Source organism: Bubalus bubalis, chromosome 1 (assembly GCF_019923935.1).
Source record: "Bubalus bubalis isolate 160015118507 breed Murrah chromosome 1, NDDB_SH_1, whole genome shotgun sequence".
Lineage (NCBI taxonomy): Eukaryota > Metazoa > Chordata > Mammalia > Artiodactyla > Bovidae > Bubalus > Bubalus bubalis.
This window is the reverse complement of record NC_059157.1, coordinates 45,497,388-45,513,043: the sequence shown is the minus strand read 5'-3', so window position 1 is coordinate 45,513,043 and position 15,656 is coordinate 45,497,388. Positions and strand designations below refer to the sequence as shown.

Sequence of the window (15,656 nt, the reverse complement as noted above, 5' to 3'; positions counted from 1 at the left end):
GACAGGGAGGCCTGGCATGTTGCAATTCATGGGGTTGCAAAGAGTCGGACACAAGTTCTATTAATGGGAGTAAAATCACTGTGGATGTAGACTGCAGCCATCAAATTAAAAGAGACTTGCTCCTTGGAAGAAAAGCTATGACAAACCTAGATAGTATATTAAAAAGCAGAAACATCACTTTGCCTACAAATGTCCAGAGTCAAAGCTATGGTTTTTCCAGTAGTCATGTACAAATGTGAGAGTTGGACCATAAAGAAGGCTGAGCACTGAAGAATTAATGCTTTTGAACTGTGATGCTGGGGAAGACTTTTGAGAGTCCCTTGGACTGCAAGAAGATTAAGCCAGCCAATCCAAAAGGAAATCAACCCCAATTATTCATTGGAAGGATTGATACTTAAGCTGAACCTCCAATACTTTGGCCACCATATGTGAAGAACTGACTTATTAGAAAAGACTCTGATGCTGGGAAAGATTCAGGGCAGGGGGGTAACAAGGTGACAGATGATGAGATGGTTGGATGGCATCGCTAACTCAATGGACATGAGTTTGAGCCAACTCCAGGGGACAGTGAAGGACAGGGAAGCCTGGCATGCTGCAGTCCACAGGGTCGCAAAGAGTCGGACACAACTTGGTGACAGAACAACAACAATGGGAATATTAATAAAATCGGTTTGGTAGAACAGAAGAGAATAGAATTTTTTTAAAGGAAAAGTATAGAATAAAGCAGGAATGAAATTTCACAATACATGGTGAAATCTATCAGGTTTTTTCTACTGTTATTTTAAGCTTAAAAAGTGCAACATGTAAAATATCATGTATGAAATGAGTTGCCAGTCCAGGTTCGATGCACGATACTGGATGCTTGGGGCTGGTGCACTGGGACGACCCAGAGGGATGGAATGGGGAGGGAGGAGGGAGGAGGGTTCAGGATGGGGAACACATGTAAACCTGTGGCGGATTCATTTTGATATTTGGCAAATCTAATACAGTTATGTAAAGTTTAAAAATAAAATAAAATTAAAAAAAAAAAAAAAAAAAAAAAGTGCAACACTACCCCCATGTATTTTTACTGGTATTATGCTATGCTTATATTTACCCATCATGAATTTTAAACCAAACCCCCACAAAATATCCATTAAATATATGTACCACATTGTCTTTATGAATTTTTCTATTTATGGACAATTCAGTTCAGTTCAGTCACACAGTTGTGTCCAACTCTTTGTGACCCCATGAATCATAGCACGCCAGGCCTCCCTGTCCATCACCAACTCCTGGAGTTTACCCAAACTCAGGTCCATTGAGTCAGTGATGCCATCCAACCATCTCATCTTCTGTCGTCCCCTTCTCCTCCCACCTTCAATCTTTCCCAGCATCAGGGTCTTTCCAAATGAGTCAGCTCTTCGCATCAGGTGGCCAAAATATTGGAGTTTCAGCTTCAACATCTGTCCTTCCAATGAATATTCAGGATTGATCTATTTAGGATGGATTGGTTGCATCTCCCTGCTGTACAAAGGACTCTAAAGAGTCTTCTCCAACACCACAGTTCAAAAGCATCAATGCTTTGGCAGTCAGCTTTCCTTATAGTCCAACTCTCATATCCATACAGGACTACTGGAAAAACCATAGTCTTGACTAGATGGACCTTTGTTGACAAAGTAATGTCTCTGCTTTTGAATATGCTGTCTAGATTGGTCATAACTTTGCTTCCAAGGAGTAAGCGTCTTTTAATTTCATGGCTGAAATCACCATCTGCAGTGATTTTTGAGTCCATAAAAATAAAGTTAGATACTGTTTCCCCATCTATTTGCCATGAAGTGATGGGACTAAAACACCTATTTCTGATTTATGGGCTATGCCAAAGCCTTTGACTGTGTGGATCACAATAAACTGTGGAAAATTCTGAAAGAGATGGGAATACCAGAACCCCTGACCTGCCTCTTGAGACATCTGTACACAGGTCAGGAAGCAACACTTAGAACTGAACATGGAAAAACAGACTGGTTCCAAATAGGAAAAGGAGTACGTCAAGGCTTTATATTGTCACCCTGCTTATTTAAGTTATATGCAGAGTACCTCATGAGAAACGCTGGACTGGAAGAAACACAAGCTTGAATCAAGATTGCTGGGAGAAATATCAATAACCTCAGATATGCAGATGACACATCCTTATGACAGAAAGTAAAGAGGAACTAAAAAGCCTCTAGATCAAAGTGAAAGTGGAGAGTGAAAAAGTTGGATTAACCAATACAATATTGTAAAGTTAAAAAATGAAAGAAAAAAATAAACAAAAAAAGAAAGTTGGCTTAAAGCTCAAAGTTCAGAAAATGAAGATCATGGTATCCGGTCCCATCACTTCATGAGAAATAGATGGGGAAACAGTGGAAACAGTGGCAGATTTATTTTTTTGTGCTCCAAGATCACTGCAGATGGTGACTGCAGCCATGAAATTAAAAGATGCTTACTCCTTGGAAGGAAAGTTATGACCAAGCTAGATAGCATATCCAAAAGCAGAGACATTACTTTGCCAACAAAGGTCCGTCTAGTCAAGGCTATGGTTTTTCCAGTAGTCATGTATAGATATGAGAGTTGGACTGTGAAGAAGGCTGAGCGCTGAGGAATTGATGCTTTTGAACTGTGGTGTTTGAGAAGACTCTTGAGAGTCCCTTGGACTGCAAGGAGATCCAACCAGTCCATTCTGAAGGAGATCAGCCCTGGCATTTCTTTGGAAGGAATGATGCTAAAGCTGAAACTCCAGTACTTTGGCCACCTCATGCGAAGACTTGACTCATTGGAAAAGAGTCTGATGCTGGGAGGGATTGGGGGCAGGAGGAGAAGGGGACGACAGAGGATGAGATGGCTGGATGGCATCACTGACTCGATGGACGTGAGTCTGAGTGAACTCCAGGAGTTGGTGATGGACAGGGACGCCTGGTGTGCTGCGATTCATGGGGTCTCAAAAAGTTGGACACGACTGAGCGACTGAACTGAACTGACCTGATGGGACTGGATACCATGATCTTAGTTTTCTGGATGTTGAACTTTAAGCCAACTTTTTCACTCTCCTTTTTGACTTTCGTCAAGATGCTTTTTAGTTCTTCTTCACTTTCTGCCATAAGGGTGATGTCATGTGCATATCTGAAGTTATTGATATTTCTCCTGGCAGTCTTGATTCCAGCTTGTGCTTCATCCAGCCCAGCGTTTCTCATGATGTACTCTGCATATGGACAATTGGGTTGCTTCCATATCTAGGCTATGTAAATAACACTGCTATGAACATTAGGGTACACACGTGTTTTCAAATAAGTGCTTTTGTTTTCTTATGATAGATACCCAGGGGTGGAATTGACAGATTATTTGGTAGTCCCATTTTTAATCTTTTGAGGAGCCTCAATATTTTTTTTCAGAGTGGTTGCTTTAGTTTACATCCCCATCCATGTGAACAAAGGGTTCCCTTTTCTTCACATTTCACCAACACTTATTATTTCTTGTCTTTTCTAACAGGTGTGAGATGATATCTCACTGAGGTTTTACACAAACATTAAAAAAATGAAAAATTGCCATTTGTAGCAACATGGATAGTGGACCTGGAAGCTATAATGCTTAATGAGATACATTAGATAGAAAAAGACAAATACTGTACATTTTCTCACACACACATGCATACTCCATTCCATCAGAAGGTCTTTCAAGCTTGAAATGCATTAGAGATAAGCCCAAGGGTCTGTGTTACTATAAACAGGCTCTGTACACCATTCCATTTGTCAGAGTTCAACACAAATATGTCTTTATTTGCTGAGATACAAATAGCTCCTTGTGGTCATTCCCCAAACTGGTGTGTATAGCTAGGAATTTCATTCCATTTATGAGGTTGAACATAAAAACCCACATTATGATTTGCAACAATTCCAATTGATGGGAGCTATGTGAGTGAAAAATCTTGTGCAAACACTGGCATTTTAAAAGTCCAGTTCCAAGCAGTCAGCAGGAAAATAAAATATATATTTATTCAGTTCAGTTCAGTTGCTCAGTCGTGTCCAACTCTGTGACCCCACGGACTGCCACATGCCAGACCTCCCTGTCCATCACCAACTCTCGGCTGGAGTTTACTCAAACTCATGTCCATTGAGTCAGTGATGCCATCAAACCATCTCATCTGCTGACGTCCCATTCTGCTCCCGCCTTCAAACTTTCCCAGCATCAGGGTCTTTTCAAATGAGTCAGCTCTTCACATCAGGTGGCCAAAGTATTGGAGTTTCAGCATCAACATCAGTCCTTCCAATGAATATTCAGGACTGATTTTCTTTAGGATGGACAGGTTGGATCTCCTTGTAGTCCAGGGTGACTCTCAAAAGTCTTTTCCAACACCATAGTTAAAAAGCATTAATTCTTTGGTGCTCAGCTTTCTTTATAGTCCAATTCTCACATCCATACATAACTACTGGAAAAACCATAGCCTTGAGTAGAATGACATTTGTTGGCAAAGTAACATCTGTCTTTTAATATGCTGTCTAGTTTGGTCATTGCTTTTTTCCCAAGGAGTAAGCGTCTTGTAATTCCATGGCTGCAATAACCATCTGCAGTGATTTTGGAGCCCCCAAAGATAAAGTCTGCCACTGTTTTCCACTGTTTCCGTATCTATTTGTTATGAAGTGATGGGACCAGATGTCATGATATTTGTTTTCTGAATGTTGAGTTTTAAGCTAGCTTTTTCATTCTCCTCTTTCACTTTCATCAGTAGGCTCTTGAGTTCTTCTCCACTTTCTGCCATAAGGGTGGTGTCATCTGTATATCTGAGGTTATTGATATTTCTCCCAGCAATCTTGATATCAGCTTGTGCTTCATCCAGCCCAGCATTCCTCACGATGTACTCTTCATCTAAGTCAAATAAGGGTGACAATAAACAGCCTTGATGTACTCCTTTTCCTACTTGGAACCAGTCTGTTGTTTCATGTGCATTTCTAACTACTGCTTCTTGACCTGCATACAGATTTCTCAGGAGGCAGGTCAGGTGGTCTGATATTCCCACCTCTTTCAGAATTTTCTGCAGTTTATTGTGATCCACACAGTCAAAGGCTTTGGCATAGTCAATAAACCAGAAATATATGTTTTTTTTCCTGGAACTTTCTTGCTTTTTTCATGATCCAGTGGATGTTCGCAATTTGATTTCTGTTTCCTTTGCCTTTTCTTTTTTTTTCTTCTATTATTTTTTTTTATTTTACTTTACAATACTGTTTGGTTTTGAAATACATCAACTTTTCTAAAACCAGCTTGAACATCTGGAAGTTCACGATGTATGTATTGTTTAAGCCTGGCTTGGAGAATTTGAGCATTACTTTACTAGCACGTGAGATGCATGCAGTAGTTTGAGCATTCTTTGGCATTGGCTTTATTTGGGATTGGAATGAAAACTGATCTTTTACAGTCCTGTGGCCACTGCTGAGTTTTCCAAATTTGCTGGCATATTGAGTGCAGCACTTTCACAGCATCATCTTTTAGGATTTGAAATAGCTCAACTGGAATTCCATCACCACCGCCAGCTTTCTTATTAGTGATGCTTCCTAATGCCCACTTAACTTCACATTCCAGGCTGTCTGGCTCTAGGTCAGTGATCACACCATCGTGATTATCTGGGTTGTGAAGATCTTTTTTGTACAGTTCTTCTGTGTATTCTTGCCACCTCTTAATATTTTCTGCTTCTGTTTTTTCCATATCATTTCTGTCCTTTATTGAGCCCATTTTTTCATTCAATGTTCCCTCAGTATACCTAACTTTCTTGAAGAGATCTCTATTCTTTCCCATTCTATTGTTTTCCTCTATTTCTTTGAACTGATCACTGAGGAAGGCTTTCTTATCTCTCCTTGCTATTCTTTGGAACTCTGCATTCAAATGGGTATGTCTTCCTTTTCTCCTTGGCTTTTTGCTTCCCTTGTTTTCACAGCTATTTGCAAGGCCTCCTCAGACGGCCATTTTGCTTTTTTGCATTTCTTTTTCTTGGGGATCGTCTTGCTCCCTGTTTCTTGTACAATGTCTTGAACCTCTGCCCGTAGTTCTTCAGGCACTCTGTCTATCAGATCTTGTCCCTTAAATCTATTTCTCACTTCCACTGTATAATTGTTAGGGATTTTGTTTAGGTAATACTTGAATGGTTTAGTGGCTTTCCCTACTTTCTTCACTTCCAGTCTGAATTTTGCACGTTTTCATGATCTGAGCTACAGTCAGCTCCGTGTCAGCTTCCCTATTTTTGTTTGCAAAAAGTATAATCAATCTGATTTCAGTGTTGACTATCTGGTGATGTCAATGTGTAGAGTCTTCCCTTGTGTTTGAAAAGGGTGCTTGCTATGACCAGTGTTTTCTCTTGTGCAAGCTCTATTGGCCTTTGCCTGCTTCATTCTGTGCACCAAGTCCAAATTTGCCTGTTACTCCAGGTATCTCTTGACTTCTTATTTTTCATTCCAGTCCCCTATAATGAAAATTACATCTTTTTTTTTTTTTTTGCTATTAGGTCTAGAAGGTCTTGTAGGTATTCATAGACCCATTCAGCTTCTTTAGCATTAGTGGTTGGGGTATAGACTTGGATTATTGTGATATTGAAGGATTTACCTTGGAAATGAACAGAGATTATTCTATTGTTTTTGAGATTGCACCCAAGTACTGCATTTTGGACTGTTTTGTTGACTATGAGGGCTACTCCATTTCTTCTAAGGGATTCCTCCCCATATTAGTAGTTATAATGGTCATCTGAATTAAATTCGCCCATTCCAGTCCATTTTAGTTTACTAATTCCTAAAATGTCAATATTAATTCTTGCCATCTCCTGTTTGATCACTTCTGATTTGCCTTGATTCATGGACCTAATATTCCGGGCTCCTATGCAGTATTGTTCTTACAGCACCAGACTTTATTTTCATCACCACTCACATCCACAACTGGGTGTTCTTTTTGTTTTGTCTCCATATCTTCATTCTTTCTGGAGTTATTTCTCCACTCTTCTCCAGTAGCATACCAGGCATCTACCGACCTGGGGAGTTTATCTTTCAGTATCATATCTTTTTGCCTTTTTGTACTGTTCCAAATTCGACTTTGGAGGACAGTGGGACTTGATTACAGAACTTACACAAACTCTTGAAGGGCACAAACGAAACCTTGTGTGCACAAGGACCCAGGAGAAAAGAAAAGTGATTCCACAGCCTTGATGTATTCCTTTCCCCATTTGGAACCAGTCTGTTATTCCATGTCCAGTTCTAACTTTTGCTTCTTGACCTGCATACAGATTTCTCAGGAGGCAGGTAAGGTGGTCTGGTATTTCCATTTCTTGAAGAATTTTACACAGTTTGTTGTGATCTACACAGTCAAAGGCTTTGGCATAATCAATAAAGCAAAAGATGTTTTCCTGTAACTTTCTTGTTTTTTGTATTATCCAATGGATGTTTACAAATTGATCTCTGGTTACTCTGTGTTTTCTAAATCCAGCTTGAACATCTGGAAGCTCACAGTTCACATACTGTTGAAACCTGACTTGGAGAATTTTGAGGTGCATATGAAAAGAATGAATTTGGTGACTCCAGAAAGCTTGCATCTTCCCACACACAGAATGCTACACGTTTTAAACTTGATACCTGATCTTTGATGTTCAGACTGCCTACTCCATTTATTGCAAACTTCTATGTAGCTTGATTTCCTCTCCTGCCTCCTTGGAGTAGTTTTCTCAGGGGTCCTGAGGTTCTGTCTCCCAGGCTCAGAGTCCTAAACATTCCCACCAAATAAAATAACTCTCTGCTTTCAGGTTTTAACCATATTTTTTAGCCAACAGAATTTTCCTGGCAAGAATACTGAATGGGTTGCCATTTCCTACTTCAGGGTACTTTCCTACCCACGGATAGAACTCCTATCTCTTGCATCTCTTGCAAAAGCAGATGGATTTTTTTTTTAACCACTCTGCCATCTGGAAAACCCCTAGGGATATCATTAAGGCTCCTCATTTGCACCTCCAGAAATCATCTCCTCCAAAAATTAATATACTTGCAATAGAAAGAAATTAGGGTTGCCCATTCTGAGAGTAAAACTATATATGAGTGGAAAATATGAGGACAAGAAAATATCCAGTCACTTTGGAAAAATATACCCTGTTATATTGTACAGAAATATGATTAAATTATTGCTTTATCTAAAGAGAGAGCACATTCATTTAAAGAGGAGTTGACCAGTAATACAACCACACACACACACACACACACACACACACACACACACACACACATTTAACCCTTTAAAATCAGGCTATAGGTGAAAGTTCCTATTCAAATGTGTTATATGGAGTAAGGAACTATGGATTATCATTCTTTTTTTATTTTATTTTATTTATTTATTTATTTATTTATTTTTTAAATTTTATTTTATTTTTAAACTTTACATAACTGTATTAGTTTTGCCAAATATCAAAATGAATCTGCCACAGGCATACATGTGTTCCCCATCCTGAACCCTCCTCCCTCCTCCCTCCCCATTCCATCCCTCTGGGTCGTCCCAGTGCACCAGCCCCAAGCATCCAGTATCATGCATCGAACCTGGACTGGCAACTCGTTTCATACATGATATTTTACATGTTTCAATGCCATTCTCCCAAATCTTCCCACCCTCTCCCTCTCTCACAGAGTCCATAAGACTGTTCTATACATCAGTGTCTCTTTTGCTGTCTCGTACACAGGGTTATTGTTACCATCTTTCTAAATTCCATATATATGCGTTAGTATACTGTATTGGTGTTTTTCTTTCTGGCTTACTTCACTCTGTATAATAGGCTCCAGTTTCATCCACCTCATTAGAACTGATTCAAATGTATTCTTTTTAATGGCTGAATAATACTCCATTGTGTATATGTACCACAGCTTTCTTATCCATTCATCTGCTGATGGACATCTAGGTTGCTTCCATGTCTTGGCTATTATAAACAGTGCTGCGATGAACATTGGGGTACTCGTGTCTCTTTCCCTTCTGGTTTCCTCAGTGTGTATGCCCAGCAGTGGGATTGCTGGATCACAAGGCAGTTCTATTTCCAGATTCTTAAGGAATCTCCACACTGTTCTCCATAGTGGCTGTACTAGTTTGCATTCCCACCAACAGTGTAAGAGGGTTCCCTTTTCTCCACACCCTCTCCAGCATTTATTACTTGTAGACTTTTGGATCACAGCCATTCTGACTGGTGTGAAATGGTACCTCATAGTGGTTTTGATTTGCATTTCTCTGATAATGAGTGATGTTGAGCATCTTTTCATGTGTTTGTGAGCCATCTGTATGTCTTCTTTGGAGAAATGTCTATTTAGTTCTTTGGCCCATTTTTTGATTGGGTCATTTATTTTTCTGGAGTTGAGCTGTAGGAGTTGCTTGTATATTCTCGAGATTAGTTGTTTGTCAGTTGCTTCATTTGCTATTATCTTCTCCCATTCTGAAGGCTGTCTTTTCACCTTGCTAATAGTTTCCTTTGATGTGCAGAAGCTTTTAAGGTTAATTAGGCCCCATTTGTTTATTTTTGCTTTTATTTCCAATATTCTGGGAGGTGGGTCATAGAGGATCCTGCTGTGATGTATGTCAGAGAGTGTTTTGCCTATGTTCTCCTCTAGGAGTTTTATAGTTTCTGGTCTTACGTTTAGATCTTTAATCCATTTTGAGTTTATTTTTGTGTATGGTGTTAGAAAGTGTTCTAGTTTCATTCTTTTACAAGTGGTTGACCAGAGTTCCCAGCATCACTTGTTAAAGAGATTGTCTTTAATCCATTGTATATTCTTGCCTCCTTTGTCAAAGATAAGGTGTCCATATGTGCGTGGATTTATCTCTGGGCTTTCTATTTTGTTCCATTGATCTATATTTCTGTCTTTGTGCCAGTACCATACTGTCTTGATAACTGTGGCTTTGTAGTAGAGCCTGAAGTCAGGTAGGTTGATTCCTCCAGTTCCATTCTTCTTTCTCAAGATCGCTTTGGCTATTGGATTATCATTCTTAAGGCAGCTTAACCAGATGCCATGAAATATTCAAATTTTAGTCACCCCTCCCTTACCCATTTCCATATCCACCAAGCAAGCTCAAAGCTAGCATATGCCCCCACACAAAAATGTAGATATTCTTCAGGGTGCCTGAATGAATGAGGTCATGTGTGTTTCATTATCTATAGAAACTACATTTGTTGTTTAGTCCTTCCGTCATGTCTGACTCTTGCAATTCCAAGGACTGTAGCATTCTGGGCTTCCCTGTTCTTCAGTATTTCCTAGAGTTTGCTCAAATGCATGTCTATTGAGTCAGTGATGTCATCCAGTCATCTTATCCTCTGTCATCCCCTTATCCTCGTGCCTCTATATTTTCCAATTAGTTGGCTCCATGCATCAGGTGGCCAAAGGATATATCTAGTGATAAAATCATAAATAAATCATAAAATCATAAACTCTTTCATTTATTATCCTTTGGTGAGTTTTGAGAAGCTTTTAGATATCATTGTCCTGTGATATTCTTTGGTTCAAGTCGAAACCATCAATCCAATTGTCTCTAAGACCAAGATTCTGTACTTGACAACATAGCTAGATCCAGACTAAAAATGTCTGAAATAAATACTTTTTGTAGGAATTTTGGACAATTCCTTAGCTTTTTCTCATGACACTCTATGTCCATGGACTAAATTTTCAAACAGTAATGAGTCTGCTTGGGTGAATATTCAGCTGACCTACACATATACTCTTATTTCCATCCTCTGCAGAGGTGGAAATAAATAGCCACCTGAGTACATCATAGACTTAGCAATGGCTATTAATTTGCCAGGTCGTCTCTTTCCCAGCCATATAAACAATCAGACAATTGGATGGCTTCAATTAGTAAAGTTGATTCCAAAGAGAAACAAATTGGGTATAATATATTTTATGCTAAATAAGTTGAAAACCAAAAATATGTTATAATCACATGTTCTTTTTTTTTTTCCTGTCAAAAGTGACCTGTTAATCCTTCCTGCCACAGCTACTTTCTTTCATTTGTCAACTGAATGAAAGATTGTTATCTCACTGATTTCACACAAAATTCTTGCCTTTCTGCTGCTGCTGCTAAGTCACTTCAGTCGTGTCCGACTCTGTGCGACCCCATAGACAGCAGCCCACCAGGCTCCACCATCCCTGGGATTCTCTAGGCAAGAACGCTGGAGTGCTTTGCCATTTCCTTCTCCAATGCATGAAGGTGAAAAGTGAAAGTGAAGTCGTTCAGTCTTGTCTGACTCTTCGCGACCCCATGGACTGCAGCCTACCAGGCTCCTCCATCCATGGGATTTTCCAGGCAAGAGCACTGGAGTGGGGTGCCATTGCCTTCTCCAACTTGCCTTTCTAGTCAAGTGAATATGGGTAATTCATTTAGCCATGGTCAGATAAAACATATAGCTAAAGGGCACTCCAGAGATTATATAAAACTTTATTTTACAAATAAGGAAATGAAGGTCTCACAAAAGTCCTATGATGTGTGGACTTGTGACCATTTGGTGGCAAAGCTGTAGGCTGACCAAGGCCAAATTAGCTCCCTGCTGAATGACTCAAGAGAAATGAGACTGAGATTCTATCAGAGGCAGAAGAGACTCCAATTTAAACCAGATTAATAGTCACTGATCTATCCAGGTCTGAACGTGTATTCACAGTCACAATCACCAACATTATTACCCTCATTATTTGGCATCTCTGTGAAAGTTCCTGGTGCCCCAGCTTAAATTCAGTTCAGTTCAGTCACTCCATCATGTCCGACTCTTTGCAACCCCTTTGTACGCCAGGCCTGCCTGTCCATTACCAACTCCCAGAATCCACCCAAACCCATGTCCATTGGGTTGGTGATGTCATCCAACCATCTCATCTTCTGTTGCCCCCTTCTCCTCCTGCCCTCAATCTTTCCCAGCATCAAGGTCTTTTCAAATGAGTTAGCTCTTTGCATCAGGTGGCCAAAGTACTGGAGTTTCAGCTTCAACATCAGTCCTTCCAATGAATATCCAGGACTGATCTCCTTTAGGATAGACTGGTTGGATCTCCTTGCAGTTCAAGGGACTCTCAAGAGTCTTCTCCAGCACCACAGTTCAAAAGTGTCAATTTTTTGGCACTCAGCTTTCTTTATAGTCCAACTCTCACATCTATACATGACTACTGGAAAAGCCATAGCCTTGACTAGATGGACCTTTATTGACAAAGTAATGTCTCTGCTTTTGAATATGCTGTCTAGGTTGGTCATAGCTTTCCTTCCAAGGAGTAAGTATCTTTTAATTTCATGGCTGAAATCACCATCCGCAGTGACTTTGGAGCCTAGAAAAATAAAGTCAGGCACTGTTTCCCCATCTATTTGCTATGAAGTGATGGGACTGGATGCCATGATCTTAGTTTTCTGAATGTTGAGATTTAAGCCAAATTTTTCACTCTCCTGTTTCATTTTCATCAAGAGGCTCTTTAGTTCTTCACTTTCTGCATAAGGGTAGTGTCATCTGCATATCTGAGGTTATTGTTCTTTCTCCCAGCAATATTGATTCCAGCTTGTGCTTCTTCCAGCCCAGAGTTTCTCATGATGTACTCTGCATAGAAGTTAAATAAGCAGGGTGACAATATACAGCCTTGACATACTCCTTTACCTATTTGGAACCAGTCTGTTGTTCCATGTTGAGTTGTAACTGTTGCTGCCTGACCTGCACACAGGTTTCCCAAGAGGCCCCAGCTTAAGAATATATGCAAGCACTTGCTCACTTGACTCACCTACACACTGGAAATATCTGATAAGGCACGATTTAAATACCATGACTTAAGCTTAAAGTTTTATTTGCCTACCACAGTTGAAATGAAAATACACCTGGGAGATTCTTACCAGTCAGTGAACACTCAGTAACTCTTCAATGTGAAGAAACTCTTTTCTCTCAAAAGAGCTATTTCTTAATTTATTAGTTTCTTTGATCATTAATTTAATGAATACATACTTCTATAAGAGACTTGCTAAAAGTTGGTGGAATCATGCAAATGAATAAAAAGAATTGCTGTTTTCACAAATTTTAGTCTATCAGGAGAAAAAAATGATATAATAGGATGTGATGTGTCATAGCAGTTTTGTGAAGACACGCTCTTGCTACGTAAATGATTGGAAATGAGTTTTACTTAGTAGGGACAGGGTAGGGGAGAATTAGGAAGGTTTTCAGGAACAGTTAGAATTGGACATGAAACAACTGACTACTTCAAGATTCGGGTGAGAGTACATAAAGACTATATTGTCACCCTGCTTATTTAACTTCTATGCAGAGTACATCACATGAAATGTTGGGCTGGATGAAGCACAAGCTGGAATCAAGACTTCCGGCAAAAATATCAATAACTTCAGATATGCAGATGACACCACCCTTATGGCAGAAAGTGAAGAAGAACTGAAAAGCCTCTTGATGAAAGTGAAAGAGGAGACTGAAAAGTTGGCTTAAAACTCAACATTCAGAAAACTAAGATCATGGCATCCGACCCCATCACTTCATGGCAAATGGATGGGGAAACAATGGAAACGGTGGCAGACTTTATTTTCTTGGGCTCCAAAATCACTGAAGATGGTGACTACAACCATGAAATTAAAAAAATGCTTGATCCTTGGTAGAAAAGCCATGACAATCATAGACAGCATATTAGAAAGCAGAGACATTACTTTGCAGACTAAGGTTCATCTATCAAAAGCCATGGTTTTTTCAGTAGTCACATGTGGATGTAAGAGTTAGGCCATAGAGAGGCTGAGTGCCAAAGAATTGATGCCTTTGAATTGTGGTGTTGAAGAAGACTCTTGAGAGTCCCTTGGACTGCAAGGAAATCAAATCAGTCAGTCCTAAAGGAAATCAGTCCTGAATATCCATTGGAAGTACTGATGCTACCGATGAAGCTCCAATACTTTGGCCACATGACGTGAAGAACCAACTCATTGGAAAAGACCCTGATGCTAGGAAAGTTTGAAGGCAGGAGAAGAAGCTGATGGCAGAGGACGAGATGGCTGAGTGGCATCACCAACTTGATGGACATGAGTTTGAGCAAACTCTGGGAGTTGCTGAAGGACAGGGAAGCCTGGGATGCTGCAGTCCATGGGATGGCAAAGAGCCGGACACGACTGAGTGACTGAAAAAAACAACTGGGAACAATCCACAGAAGGTTTTGAAGAGAGAACGTGAGAGGGAAATATGAGGGAATTCCACTCTGAGGGGAATGAGGAGAAAGGAGGAAGCAGAGGACTGAAAATCATGTATTCAAGGCTGTCAGCTGCTCATCTGATCTCATCCAGCTAGGCATAAGATTTGCTTGAGACAGGAGCTGACAATGTGTATAGACTTTTCACTGTATCATATTCCAGAGTGAATATAAAACTAGCATAAAACTAGTTTTATGCTATAAAACTATATAATGTTTTATAGCATAAAACTTACACAGTGCTGAGTTATTTAACTTATATGCAGAGTACATCGTGAGAAACACTGAGCTGGATGAAGCACAAGCTGGAATCAAGGTTGTCAGGAGAAATATCAATAACCTCAGATATGCAGATGACACCACCCTTATGGCAGAAAGTGAAGAAGACCTAAAGAGCCTCTTGATGAAAGTGAAAGAGGAGAGTGAAAAAGTTGGCTTAAAGCTCAACATTCAGAAAACTAAGATCGTGTCCTCCGACCCCCTCACTTCACGGGAAATAGATGGGGAAACAGTGGAAACAGTGGCAGACTTTACTTTTTGGGGGCTCCAAAATCGCTGCAGATGGTGACTGCAGCCATGAAATTAAAAGATGCTTACTCTTGGAAGGAAAGTTATGGCCAACCTAGACAGCATATTAAAAGCAGAGACATTACTTTGTCAACAAAGGCCCATCTAGTCAAGGCTATGGTTTTTCCAGTAGTCACGTGTGGATGTGAAAGTGGGACTATATAGACAGCTGCACACTGAATAATTCATGTGTTTGAACTGTGGTGTTGGAGAAGACTCTTTAGAGTCCCTTGGACTGCAAAGAGATCCAACCGGTCCATCCTAAAGGAGATCAGTCCTGAGTGTTCACTGGAAGGACTGATGTTGAAGCTGAAACTCCAATACTTTGGCCACCTGATGTGAAGAATGGACTCATTTGAAAAAAACCCTGATGCTGGGAAAGTTTGAAGGCAGGAGAAGAAAGGGATGACAGAGGATAAGATGGCTGGATGGCATCACTGACTCAATGGACATGAGTTTGAGTAAATTCCAGGAATTGGTGATAGACAGGGTGGCCTGGTATGCTGCAGTCCATGGGGTTGCAAAGAGTCAGACACGACTGAGCGACTGAACTAAACTGAACTGATCTGAATTGTTGAAATGAGACTCCAATAAATGAGGAAAGAATGAGCACAGATAAACAGCAGTGAGATCCAAGACTTTGAGACACATTTCCCAAGATCCTTCCTCAGGGGCATAGGATGCTCTTTTTATTTTGAATCATGAATTACCAAGATGCATACAAGACCTAGACTTAGGAGAGCCACGTTAATGTCCAGAGAAGTCTGGGTAGGAAAAATTAGTCTCCCTGACCAAGAGAAAATTAAGAAACCAAGAAAACCTAATGTGAGATCAAGTTCATGTGTCTGATGCAGGGAGAAGACAAGCAAACCAAAACATCATATTTTGGAA

At 40.1% G+C, this 15,656-nt stretch overlaps 1 protein-coding gene across 1 annotated transcript in view; it reads left to right on the top strand.

The window, feature by feature from the left end:
* Positions 1-15,656, top strand: part of LOC123465559 (liprin-alpha-1-like) — a gene marked incomplete in the record, with an annotated part of 992,590 nt that overhangs the window by 314,995 nt on the left and 661,939 nt on the right.